Below are 14,862 nucleotides of genomic sequence, written 5' to 3' on the forward strand. Positions count from 1 at the left end.
ATTCATTCCTATTCATCATTCATTCATTCAGTTCATGCTAGATGTGTGGAAGGCTCTGGGTGAGTCACTAGAGACGGTCTAGAGGAGAAGCTTCGGCTGTCTTCTATTTGAAGAGACATTCAAAGCCTGGACCCTTGCTGGAAAAGGCAGGAGGAGCTGTGAGGCCGTAGAGAACATTCTGGGCAGGAAGGAGGCAGAATGCAGAACGGATCTAAAGTCAAAGGGAAGGAAATGGCTCCAAACTGCCTAAACAGAGGACAAAGACTATGCCTACTTCCTTTAGAGGCAGGTTCTCATTTTCCCCCTCTCAATGTCCAAAGTAGAACTGTTGACAAATGGCTCTCTCTGAACTGCCCATCTGCCTCTGGCAGCTCTAATTCTGGTGAATTACCTCACCCTGACTGGTGGTATTGCAGGGCAGGCACCAAGAAAGCTAACCCAACTATGAGGAGTATGTCCTCATTTATCTTCTTGCTTCTGTTGCAGTTTTTTTTGTAACTGGAAAAAAAGTATTAAATAATCGACCTCTTCCCTCAAAAAAAAAAAAAAGAAAAAAATGATTCTCGAAATATCTCCTTAAAAAATACCAACTTGTTTCAATAACCTGTTACCAACAAATTCTTACCAAAACTTCTCAGTCAGAAACTCTTAAATTCCTCTGACAATATATTTGTTCCTTTTTAGTCCATCCTGAAACTGAATTTAGTCCCTATGAAATCCCATAGACCACACCCTTTCCCTCCACTTTCACCTCCTTCTCTTCCACATAATCCAAAGAACTGAAAAGAAAAAGAATAGTAAATTAATAGTAAAATCAATACATTTTGGCAAATGTCATTGTGCTTAAGAAGGATAGCTCATTTAAACTCCTCAGTACTCTCATTCAAGTACAAAAAAAAATTAAAAAAACTCCTCACAAGTGGATTCTGTTCTATTGCTTGCTTCCCTTCCCCACGCCTCAGTTCTAGTAATTGTAAGTTCTTGGGGGAAAGAGCTATGTCCTCTTACTTTCATAGCACATTGGCTCAAGACTCAATGAAGGGCTGGGGATTTAGCTTAGTTAGTAGAGTGCTTGTCTTGCATGCCCTAAGGCCCTAGGTTCAATCCCCAGCACCACACACACACACACACACACACACACACACACACCAAAAAAAACCTCAATGAAGATGTAACCTAGACACTTCTATAAGTCATTCTTGCTTTTTTTGTTGTTGTTTGTTTTATTTTGCTACCACTACAACCAGTCTTCTAAGGTTTCTAGTTCTGGTTTTCCTTTGAATTAAAAGGACTAACCCTGAGAATTTTTAACAGTTTTTTTGGTACTTCAGGCTGTCCTTCTTTAATCAGTACCCCCTCCCTCCTGCAAGTACCTGAATTTGGGAACTTTGATTGTTCTTGCAAAGTCCTCCGCACACAGCTACTGCAAAGACTGGTGGGTGCAGGCTGATATTTGTCTGTCTCTCTGGGGTGGCAGAAAGGTAGAAGGCAAGGTGGTTTCTTACTGAAAATGTGGAAGGCCCTCTGGAATTTCTTGGGTTTCAAAATACGCTCAGTATTTGGAGAAGAATAATTCTTTACAGAGTAGGAAGGAACCAGACTACCCTCAAACCCTAAAAAGGCCTCCCCAAACCTTTGTCAAAATTCTCTTCTTTCCTTGGGAGGACTGTGTGGTGGAGCCTGGTGAAGGGTGAAGAAACCTTGGGGCATCACGAAGAGATTGAAGGGAGCAGGATGAGATTTCTGAGAGAGTAGAGTTGAGCATTCACCCTGGGTGGGTGCCAGAGGTCTCCACTAGGGTCACAGGCCCACAAACCTGGAGGACAGAGGGGAGGGCCATGGTCAAGAGTGCTGAATACATCAGAACAACCAGCTCAGTCCTGTTGCAGGGAAGGACCAGGACAAGTTATTGAAATAGATCATGATTCCGGGTGATGGGGACACAGAGAAGCTAGTAAGCAAAATAGGAGGCAGCCTCAAATAATTTCTGAAGCTTAAGACTAAACCTAATTCCAAACAAGACTATTTCACATGTTAGGAGGGAACCAATGTGAGAATTAGCTTGCTTTTTTAAAAGAGAGTTTGATGGAGACAGAGAGGGGAAGGGACAGTCAGAGAAAATATAAGAAGCAAATTCACAAGTTGGGAGTTCCTAGCTGTGCTTGCCTAGTAAGTACTAAGGAAAAGATCTCTTTATACCATAATAATCTCTGAAAGATCCCTGTACCTGATATAGTAAATGAATCATAAAGATCTTCTTATGTCATTAAGAAAATAATAAATGGCTTTTAAAAAACAAATAAGTTTGAGGGCTGGGGTTGTGGTTCAGCGGTAGAGTATTTGCCTAGCACACATGAGGCACTGAGTGCGAATTTCAGCACAATATAAAAATAAATGAATAAAATAAAGGTATTGTGTCCATCTACAACTAAAAATATGTTTTCTTAAAAAAAATAAATGTTTGAAATATGCTTGGAAAGATTTCCATTAAAATATTTAAGCTTAAAAATATTTGGGGGGCTGGGGTTGTGGCTCAGCAGTAGAGTGCTCGTGTAGCGTATGTGAGGCCCTGGGTTTGATCCTCAGCACCACATAAAAATGAAATAAATAATTTTTTTTAAAAAAGGAAATACTATATCTTAAAAAAAATTTGGCTTTTTCCAGTGTGGGGTTTGGCGATGGGGAAGCCTTATATTTTTTTGAAAATTTATTTATGAGGGCTGTCTTGTTCTTCAGCAATTGTAGAGAAACTAGGTATCAAGTCCATAGCACTGCACTGCCCATGAGTCTGACATGTCCAGCAACTTCATCTTCACAGGTAGGCGGAATATGTTGAACCATAGTGAAATTGTCCCAAATCTGATCCATTTACTAAGGGATAGAAGAACTGATTCTCTCAAAATAAGATTTGGCGTCTCTGCTAAAATCTATCAACAAAGGGACTAAGGCACTGATGTGCAGCTCTGTGAATTTCCAAGTGCCTTTCAGAGAAGCCCTCAGGTGATATGCCCTGGAGGCTCTTGAGGTTGGCAAGGTTGCAGGGGGGGGGCATGATTTAGATGAAGGGCTACTTCTAGAAGCAAATCTGAACCCAGACCAAGAGGAAAATTGCCATTCATCCAGGAGTTAATCAGGCAAGAATGTGGTGTCTAACCAAGGCTCCAAGACTCAGGGAGGGATATGTAGCAAAGACTAGAAGGATAGCAGAGACTGCAGAAGTGTGCTTAATTCTGAAAAGACGACTTTCTGGCCAGAGCTACATTTAAAAGGTGTGTGTGTGTGTGTGTGTGTGTGTGCGCGCGCACGCGCATCCCCAGCCATTGGGAATGTATCTCACATACTCCTTCCTCCTGTGCCTACCAGTTACTCCTGTTATCCATCTCAGCTTAGATGCAATTTACTTGCAAAGACTTCCCTGAGCCTGAGGAATTTAGTCTTCATTGGGAGAGAGCTGGCATCCAATCAAGACTCCTAAGTAGGGACATTTCATAATGAGGTTTGCATATTGGCTCCATTACGATGCAATGATAGACTAGAAGGGCTCAGAATGGAGGCTGCAGTAAACAGTTCATAATCTGGCCATCACCCTGACTCTCCCTTGCTCTGTTCCTCATTAAATCAGTAACCAAGTTCCACTAATACTATATCTTAAATATTTCTCAAAGGCATCCATCTAACTTCCTCTCTTCTTGGACAATACACTCTCCTGGTCCTTCCGAATCACTGTGCCAACCTCCTAATCCATCTCCCACCAAGAACTTATTTTTGCTGCCCTCTAATACCTCTTCACCTGACCTCTGGAAAGCTCTCTAAAACACAAATCTATTTGCATTATCCACTTGAAATTCTAATTGTTTTCTCATTCTTACCATAACACCTGGAAGGTTTGGCAGGTCCTAAAAAAATTGACAATACCTGGCCTCTCCTTATCATACTTAAAGGGACATTGTGGTACACTGCCCCCACCTTATCCTTTATGACAAGGACACACATTATTGCAGCTGTGCAAGTATGGACACTAACAGGTCACAACTGAGTCTCTCTCCAGTAATTATCCCCAGCCAAAGGAAACTCTCAATACTACATGCCTTCCCTCCTTGGGAGTAGTGCTCATCCAATGACTGCTTGGTGTGGGAATGCCAAGGGCATAGCTGTTGGGCCCGTCTAGTTGCAGAACTCCAAGTGCCATCAGTTGGGGCCTGTGTTCCAAGAATTTCAGTTCAACTTTTCTTCTGCCCAGTCTGCTTCTTTTACTTCCTCATAGGTATAGGTATTGTTTCAAAGATACATCTTACATATAAATTCATCTGAGTTTGTTTCCTGGGAAGCCTAAACTCCTATACTGTCCCAGTCCTGTACTAACTTCATATACAATTTTTATCAGTTCCTCAATCTGCTAAGCTCTCTGGCTTATGGATCTTTGCATGGGCTGCTGCTTCTGCCTACAGCCCTTCTCCTCACTATCTATACCATAGTACTAATTCCTTTTCATCCTTCAAATCTCAGCTAAGATGCACTTCATTTGAGAATTTATCTCTGATTTCCTGAGCTCAGGTACTCACTTTCATTCTGTCATGGCACTTAGTACAACCCCTGTGACTTCTTTTTTTGATTTTTTTTATATCTTCATTTGATTAATTTACTTGTATGTGGTGCTGAGGAATGAACCCAGTGCCTCACATGTGCCAGACAAGTGCTCTATCACTGAGATACAACCCCAGTCCCTGTAACTTCTTAATTAAATTATGCTGATAATAATTATGTGTATATATATATATATATATATATATATATATATATATATATATATATAAAATTATCTCCCTACTAGCCTACATCCTTTGTGAGGACAAGAAATCTATCTACTGTGTCTTCATTGTAACCTTAGGGCAGAGTCCAGTATCTGGAACACAATAGGTTCCCTGATATATTATTTGTCAAGTGAATAAAAAGTAGGAAACAAAGAATCCCTAAGTAATGAATTTTCAGTAGAATAAAAGAGAAGGTGGCATATTTTATATGTATTTAGGTGGCAAAATTAATGCATTGATGACTGATTAATTGAACAAACATAGAAACAAAAGACAGGAAGAATCTAGAATAATACCTGCATTTTTGTCTTTGTAACCAGGTAAAAGATGATGCTGAAAAAAAAATCATTTAGAAGGAAATTTGAAGGATTCCAACATGGCGGCGGGCGTGGAGAGATCAAGTCTCTGACCTCTTCAGCTGTGCAGGCATAGGGAGTCGTAAACAATCTAAATTCTGTTTGCTCAGGATCACTAGGCAATGCTGAGCTGACATGGATCTGGGGCGAACAGTCTGGGCCTCTCAGAACACACACTGAGCCCGGATCAGATGAATTCAAGCTCCCGTTCGCCTGCTTCCTGCAGACAAACAGCTGTGACTCAGCATTAATCCATCCGGCTGAAACAACTGGTCAGCCCTTCTGATCCTATGGAGGTAAATGCCAACCGAGCCTTCATAGGTAGTGGCCACAGGTTTGAAACGGGGCTTGGGAGAGACAGTAAGGACCCACCCGTTGCATTGGTCGCCCGGCAAAGGGAAACGAACTGTCGCCATTTGCAAGAGATACCACCATGGCAGAGAACTGACGTCACCAAACTGCGGCGGAGGAGATAACTTCATTGAAACCTGCAGCTACAGGTGTGTAATTCCCTAGCCTTCCCTCTCCACACATCGGGGAAACCTTAAGGGCCCCTCCCAGCTCTCCCGTAAGGGCCCCTCCCAGCTCTCCCGTGAGTGCGACAGACAGCCCGAGGGAATCAGAGGTGGCGCGGGACCCGCGGCGCGGAACTACCGCTCCCACCAGGGCTGACAGCTGAGGTCTCTTGCACCAGCTACCGCGGGCGTGGCTACTGGAGGGCAAGTAAAATTTGCTGAGGATTCTCAGCCCCAAGCTCTACAAACTTAGGGTCTGAGGGAATGGCAAACTGGGAGAGTGTGCCCAGTCGTTCATGAAAACAGGGCTCCCGGGAGCAGCAGACCTGGCGTGTAGCCAGTATTGTGGTGAGCAGCACCCGGGAGAGGGGCCCGGCTAGAGGAAAAGTGGGGAAGTGACTAGGCACAAGAGGAGGCCCTAGGCACTCAGGATTGGAGACTCGCCCAGTCTGGGAGGAGGAGCTGCTGCACAGTGATTGGTTCCCGCGTATTGAGAGGAGAAACTTGGCCTGGTGGGCACAGCGCCACCGACTGGAAGAGAAGTTAATCAGACTCTAAGACTGCATTTATTAGTTTTTTTTTCTCTTTTTTTTAATTTGGGTTTTTTCTTTCATTTTCATTTTTCTTTCTTGTTGTTTTTTAATTTTTTTTACAATTTTTAAAAATTTTTTTTCTTCTAATTTTAATTTTTATTTTTCATTTATTTATTTATTTTTTTTTATTTCCTATTTTTTTCTTCTTTTGTCTTTTCATTTCTTTTCAATTTTCTTATTCCCCCTTCCTTGAATTCTACCTGCTTACTCTCATTCTCTTTAGTGACTTCTTCCCTTCCCTTCTAATACTTTTCGTCCCAAGCATCAAATAAATTTATAGGAGTAAACAGTAACTCAGCAGTCAAACAGAACAAGAAGTAACATGAGCAGCTTGAAAAAGCAAGGAAGAAAAGGAGTACAAACAATGCAGGACAGCCTAAATATTCAGGAGGACCTAGAGTCATCAGAAAAATGGTCATATAAAGAACTCAAGGAACACCTTAGACAGATGGAATGGAACCTTAAAGAGGATACGAGACAGCAAATTCAAGCAGCGAAAGAACACATTGAGAATGAATTACATAAACAGATAAAAGAAGAAGTTAAGCATCTTTATCAGGAGATAGAGATTATAAAAAATAATCAAACAATAATTCTAGAAATGAAGGAAATGATAAACCAAATTAAAACTCAATTGAGAGTATCACTAACAGAGTGGAGCAAGTAGAAGCCAGAACGTCAGATAATGAAGACAAAATATATCATCTTGAAAAGAGTCTAGCCAACTCAGAAAAGCTGGTAAAAAAATCACGTGAAAAACATCCAAGAGTTATGGAATAACATAAAAAACCAAACTTACAAGTCATCGGGATAGAAGAAGGTACAGAGATTCAAACTAAGGGAATGAGTAATCTGCTGAATGAAATAATTACAGAAAACTTTCCAGAAATAAAAAAGGAAACAGATATACAAATTGAAGATGCATACAGGACACCGAGCACACAAAATCACAGTAGACCAACGCCAAGACACATTGTTATGAAGATATCCAATATACAGAACAAAGAGAAAATATTTAAAGCTACAAGAGAAAGGAGACAGAGTACATTCAGGGGTAAACCAATAAGGTTAACAATGGATTTTTCATCACAGATGCTGAAAGCAAGAAGGTCATGGAACAATGTATTTCAAACACTGAAAGATAATGGATGCCAACCAAGAATTCTGTATCCAGCAAAATTAAGCTTCAGGTATGACAACAAAATAAAAATCTTTCATGATAAACAAAAGTTAAAAGAATTTGCAGCCAGAAAACCAGCATTGCAAAGCATTTTGAGCACGAGGAAGAAATGAAAAACAATAACCAAAACCATCAGTGGGAAGTGCCTCGGTAAAGACAGAGGGCGAGGGGAAAGATAATCATGGAGAAACAAACTAAATTTTTTAAAAACAAGGATAAATAATCAAACATGGCTGGAAGTACAAACCATATATCAATAGTAACTCTAAATGTTAATGGCTTAAACTCTCCAATAAAGCGACATAGGCTGGTATCATGGATTAAAAAAACAAATCCAACAATATGCTGCCTCCAGGAGACACATCTTATTGGAAAAGACTTACAAAGGCTGAAGGTGAAAGGATGGGAAAAAATATACCACGCACACGGTCCTCGCAAGCAAGCAGGGGTGGCCATCCTCATATCGAATAAAATCGACTTCAAGACTAAGTTAATCAAAAGGGATAAGGAAGGACATTATATACTGTTAAAGGAACCATTCACCAACAAGACATAACAATTATCAATATTTATGCACCAAATAATGGTGCTGCGACATTCATAAATAAATACTCCTCAAGTTCAAGAATCAAATAGACCACAACAAAATAATTATGGGTGACTTCAACACACCTCTCTCACCATTGGACAGGTCCTCCAAACAAAAGTTGAATAAAGAAACTATAGAACTCAATACCACAATCAATAACCTAGACTTAACTGACATATATAGAATATATCAACCATCATCAAATGGATATACTTTTTTCTCAGCAGCACATGGATCCTTCTCAAAAATAGACCATATATTATGCCATAGGGCAACCCTCAGTAAATATAAAAGGGTGGAGATAATACCATGCATTTTATCTGATCATAATGGAATGAAACTGGAAATCAATGATAAAAGAAGGAAGGAAAAATCCTACATCACATGGAAAATGAACAATATATTACTGAATGATCAATGGGTTACAGAAGACATAAAGGAGGAAATCAAAAAATTCTTAGAGATAAATGAAAATACAGACACAACATATCCGAATCTATGGGACACAATGAAAGCGGTTTTAAGAGGGAAATTCATCGCCTGGAGGTCATTCCTCAAAAAAAGGAAAAACCAACAAATAAATGAGCTCACACTTCATCTCAAAGCCCTAGAAAAGGAAGAGCAAAACAACAGCAAATGTAGCAGAAGGCAAGAAATAATTAAAATCAGAGTGGAAATCAATGAAATTGAAACAAAAGAAACTATTGAAAAAATTAACAAAACTAAAAGTTGGTTCTTCGAAAAAATAAATAAGATCGACAGACCTTTAGCCATGCTAATGAAGAGAAGAAGAGAGAGAACTCAAATTACTAACATACGGGATGAAAAAGGCAATATCACAACAGATGCTACAGAAATACAGAAGACAATTAGAAATTATCTTGAAAACCTATATTCCAATAAAATACAAGATAGTGAAGACATCGATAAATTTCTTAAGTCATAGGATTTGCCCAGACTGAGTCAGGAGGATACACACAATTTGAACAGACCAATATCAATGGATGAAATTGAAGAAGCAATCAAAAGACTACCAACCAAGAAAAGCCCAGGACCGGATGGGTATACAGCGGAGTTTTACAAAACCTTTAAAGACGAATTAATACCAATACTTTTCAATTAATTCAGGAAATAGAAAAAGAGGGAGCTCTTACAAATTCATTCTATGAGGCCAATATCACTCTGATTCCAAAACCAGACAAAGACACCTCAAAGAAAGAAAACTACAGACCAATATCTCTAATGAACCTAGATGCAAAAATCCTCAATAAAATTCTGGCGAATCGAATACAAAAACACATCAAAAAAATTGTGCACCATGATCAAGTAGGATTCATCCCTGGGATGCAAGGCTGGTTCAATATACGGAAATCAATAAATGTTATTCACCACATCAATAGACTGAAAGATAAGAACCATATGATCATCTCGATAGACGCAGAAAAAGCATTCGACAAAGTATAGCATCTCTTTATGTTCAAAACATTAGAAAAACTAGGGATAACAGGAACTTACCTTGACATTGTAAAAGCTATCTATGCTAAGCCTCAGGCTAGCATCATTCTGAATGGAGAAAAGTTGAAGGCATTCCCTCTAAAATCTGGAACAAGACAGGGATGCCCTCTCTCACCACTTCTACTTAATTTAGTCCTTGAAATATTAGCCAGAGCAATTAGACAGACAATAGAAATTAAAGGCATAAAAATAGGAAAAGAAGAACTTAAATTATCACTATTTGCGGATGACATGATTCTATACCTAGAAGACCCAAAAGAATCTACAAAGAAACTACTAGAACTAATAAATGAATTCAGCAAAGTGGCAGGATATAAAATCAACACGCATAAATCAAAGGCATTTCTGTATATCAGCGACAAAACTTCTGAAACGGAAATGAGGAAAAACACTCCATTCACAATATCCTCAAAAAAATAAAATACTTGGGAATCAACCTAACAAAAGAGGTGAAAGATTTATACAATGAAAACTACAGAACCCTAAAGAGAGAAGTAGAAGAAGATCTTAGAAGATGGAAAAATATACCCTGTTCATGGATAGGCAGAACTAACATTATCAAAATGGCGATATTACCAAAAGTTCTCTGTAGGTTCAATGCAATGCCAATCAAAATCCCAATGGCATTTCTTGTAGAAATAGATAAAGCAATCATGAAATTCATATGGAAAAATAAAAGACCCAGAATAGCAAAAGCAATTCTAAGCAGGAAGTGTGAATCATGCAGTATAGCGATACCAGATTTCAAACTATATTACAGAGCAATAGTGACAAAAACAGCATGGTACTGGTACCAAAACAGGCGGGTGGACCAATGGTATAGAATAGAGGGCACAGAGACTAATCCACAAAGTTACAACTATCTTATATTTGATAAAGGGGCTAAAAGCATGCAATGGAGGAAGGATAGCATCTTCAACAAATGGTGCTGGGAAAACTGGAAATCCATATGCAACAAAATGAAACTGAATCCCCTTCTCTCGCCATGCACAAAAGTTAACTCAAAATGGATCAAGGAGCTTGATATCAAATCAGAGACTCTGTGTCTGATAGAAGAAAAAATTGGCTCCAATCTACGTATTGTGGGGTGGGGCTCCAAATTCCTTAATAGGACACCCATAGCACAAGAGTTAATAACAAGAATCAACAAATGGGACTTACTTAAACTAAAAAGTTTTTTCTCAGCAAGAGAAACAATAAGAGAGGTAAATAGGGAGCCAACATCATGGGAACAAATTTTTACTCCTCACACTTCAGATAGAGCCCTAATATCCAGAGTATACAAAGAACTCAAAAAATTAGACAATAAGATAACAAATAACCCAATCAACAAATGGGCCAAGGACCTGAACAGACACTTCTCAGAGGAGGATATAAAATCAATCAACAAATACATGAAAAAATGCTCACCATCTCTAGCAGTCAGAGAAATGCAAATCAAAACCACTCTAAGATACCATCTCACTCCAGTAAGATTGGCAGCCACTATGAAGTCAAACAACAACAAGTGCTGGCAAGGATGTGGAGAAAAGGGTACACTTGTACATTGCTGGTGGGACTGCAAATTGGTGCGGCCAATTTGGAAAGCAGTTTGGAGATTCCTGGGAAAGCTGGGAATGGAACCACCATTTGACCCTGCTATTGCCCTTCTCAGACTATTCCCTGAAGACCTTAAAAGAGCATGCTACAGGGATACTGCCACATCAATGTTCATAGCAGCACAATTCACAATAGCTAGACTGTGGAACCAACCCAGATGTCCTTCAATAGATGAATGGATAAAAAAAATGTGGCATCTATACACAATGGAGTACTATGCAGCAATAAAAAATGACAAAATCATAGAATTTGCAGGAAAATGGATGGCACTAGAGCAGATTATGCTTAGTGAAGCTAGCCAATCCCTAAAAAACAAATACCAAATGTCTTCTTTGATATAATGAGAGCAACTATGAACAGAGCAGGGAGGAAGAGTAGGAAGAAAAGAATAACATTAAACAGAGACATGAGATGGGAGGGAAAGGGAGAGAGAAGGGAAATTGCATGGAAATGAAGGGAGACCGTCATTGCTATACAAAATTACATATAAGACGTTGTGAGGGGAATGGGAAAATAAACAAGGAGAGAAATGAATTACAGTAGATGGGGTAGAGAGAGAAGATGGGAGGGGAGGGGAGGGGGGATAGTAGGGGATAGGAAAGGTAGCAGAATACAACAATTACTAATAGGGCATTATGTAAAATTGTGGATGTGTAACCGACGTGATTCTGCAATCTGCATTTGGGGTAAAATTGGGAGTTCATAACCCACTTCAATCTAATGTATGAAATATGATATGTCAAGAGCTATGTAATGTTGTGAACAACCAATAAAAAAAATTTAAAAAAAGATGGAAGTTTGAGTAGAGAGAAAAATGATAACAGGAAAGTCTGTGATGTCTTTTCCACATCCAAATATGAATGTCCAGCAGGCAGGTGGAAAGTGGGTTTGGACCTCAAGACCTGCATAGACCTGCAATTGGAAATCATCAGTGTATGTCTCCCAGGAATTCCCTTATCAAGTTATATCTGGCCAAGAACACCCTGCACACCCCAGTGGATCTTCTATATTTTGTCTCCACACTGCCTTCTTTTACAACTCACTCAGTGCTTATATCAGTTGACTTCGTTTTCCAAAACAAAGTTCCATAGGCTGAGTGACTTAAACAAGAGACATTTATTTTCTCACAATTGTAGATTGCAAGCCCCAGATCAAAATGTCAGCAGATGTGGTTTCCTTTGAGGCCTCTTTCCTTAGCTTGTAGGTGGCTGCTTCCTCACTGTGTCCTCTTGTGGTCTTTTCTATGTGCATGTACCTCTCCTGTGCCTCCAGATTTCCTCTTTTGTTACAGAGACATTAGTCACCTTGGTTTAAGATCCACACTAAGTACCTCATTTTTACTTAATTACCTCTTTAAAGGCTCTGCCTCAAAATACAGTCAGATTCTGTATTAGGAGGACTAGGGCTCCACCATAGGAATTGGGGTGGAGACACAGTTCAGCCCTTTACAGTGTAATGTTTCTTCTCTTCCTCTTTTCACACCCAAAGGCTACAAGCCCACACCTCTCCACCAGAGTGTCAATGTCCAGATTGTCTTTCCCTCAAATTGCCAAGATTCCAAATTCAACATGCATGGAAACAGAGGAGAGAGGGGGTATTCTGCCTAGAGTGGGGTTAGAGGAAGATCTGAAATGAGTAAGAATTCACTAATTACAAAGGGAGAGATGTTCTAGGTTGTAGGACTTCCATAAGCAAAGATATAAAATATTTTAAAAAATCTCATGAGAGTTTGGGGACAACTAGATGTGGCTTTTGTGGAGGAGGAATGGTATGAGTTGTAGGAAGGTTAGCAGAGGTCACACTGTACAGAGTTTTCATTAAAACCAGTCAGTTCTGTATCTAAAGTTGAACACAGGAAATTAGAAGCTGCTACAACCACTCAGGCAGAAAAGAATGCCATTACTTGTAAAAGGCTGAAAGATTTGAGGATGACATTAAAGCCAATAGCTATGAAGTGGGGTAGGAGTGGCAATAAAAGATAAGGGACAAAGTGGAGGGGAAAGGGGGAAGAGAACAGAAGAAAAGGAGGAGACATACTGTGTATATATCAATGATGAAGCCTGTTGTTCCAGGGGGGATTCTGTTGGGCTGGCCTCTGACTCCTTGACAAGGCAGAATTGCCTTCCTCAAGCCTGATCAGCATCTCCTAGTTAAGTGGAGGATAAGTCAAGTGGTCAGTTAATATGGGGATTGTTATGGTTTGGATGTGAGATGTTCCCCAAATGCTCACCTGTGAGACAATGCAAGAGGATTCAGAGGGGAAATGATTGGGTTTGAGCACCTTAACGCAATCAGTGAATTAATCACCTGATGGAATTAATTAAGTGGTAATTGAAGGGAGGATTGGGTGTGGCTGGAGGAGGTGGGGCATTAGAAGTGCTCGCTGCTTTTTGACCATTCTGTGAGCTGCTTCTCTCTGCCACATTCTTCTGCTATGATGTTTCAGCCTGACCTTGAGCCCTGAGGAATGTCTATGTCTGTGGATTGAGACCTCTGAACCGTGAACTTTTCCTCCTCTAAAGTTGTTCTGAGTGGGTCTTTTAGTCAGCAAAAAAAGCTGACTAAAACAGGAATGCAGTAGAAGAAGGAGCCACCAGCAGGGCGGGGGGTGGAGAGAGAGGCAAAGAATCCCAAGATGAACTTGAGGTCTGGATAAGATCAACGTTGGTGGGGGAGAGGTTGTAACTGGGAGGGTCACATTCAGAAGATAGTTCAGGGCAGAGCTTGCAGATCAAGAACTAGTGAATCCAGCTGGATGCTGTGGTACACGCCTGTAATCTCAGAGGCTCAGGAGGCTGAGGCAGGAGAATTACGAGTTCAAAGCCAGCCTCAGCAATTTATCGAGACCCTATCTCAAAATAAAAAATAATAAGGGCTGGAGATGTGGCTCAGTGGTTAAGTGCCCCTGGGTTCAATCACTACTCTGAGGAAATAGCGGTGGGTATCACCAGACAAAAGTTCCCCCTCTCAGGATACTGAGATAAGAGAACAAAAGGATCAGGTACTTTCAGAGGAGAAAAGATGGAGGGAAGAGTCACACGTTGACTACTGTGCTCACTAGTGAGCCCAGAGTAGTGATTAAAGAGGTTAAATGTAAGGAAGACAGCAAAGCAAAGTGATTGGTCTCACCCCATCTCTTTCTTGCCTACCAACACACTGTTGTGGGGCAGGTCCCTCAGAAAACACACCAAGTCCCAGTTTTGTCCAAATTGAAGAGTCTTTATTTAGCTGGACAGCTGGCAACTGCTCCCCGCAGGACCCATAACTGTTTCTGCAAGGAACAGCCCCAAGCCTGAGCATTTTAGGATATTTAAAGGCAAAATCTGGGTTGATGTAGCTGTAAGCAAACAGGTAGGGAAGCTGGATTGGGCAGTTAGCGAGACAATGCAATGGGTACATTGGTATTTCCCACAGGACTTTACAGGTTGGCATAGCAGCAAGCAAGCGGAAGGGAAGTGGGTCAAAATGACAGTAGTTGAGTACAAGTTAGAGAATGGTTACTAATGTCCAGACAATCAATCTCTTACAAGGTACATTGTCCAAGAAAAATGGAAACCAAAGAACTATTTTGTGTTGCCAAGTATGCTATGCTAGGTAAATATTAATGGGTACAGATGCAGGGCTTTCCCATGGGAGAAGCATTTCTTACATGATATGGAGTCTTAGGGTAAAATGGAGTCTGGTTGGTCATTGTCCATATAGGC

This window comes from Spermophilus citellus (assembly GCF_964194105.1).
Source record: "Spermophilus citellus genome assembly, chromosome: 2".
In the NCBI taxonomy this organism is placed as follows: Eukaryota; Metazoa; Chordata; class Mammalia; order Rodentia; family Sciuridae; genus Spermophilus; species Spermophilus citellus.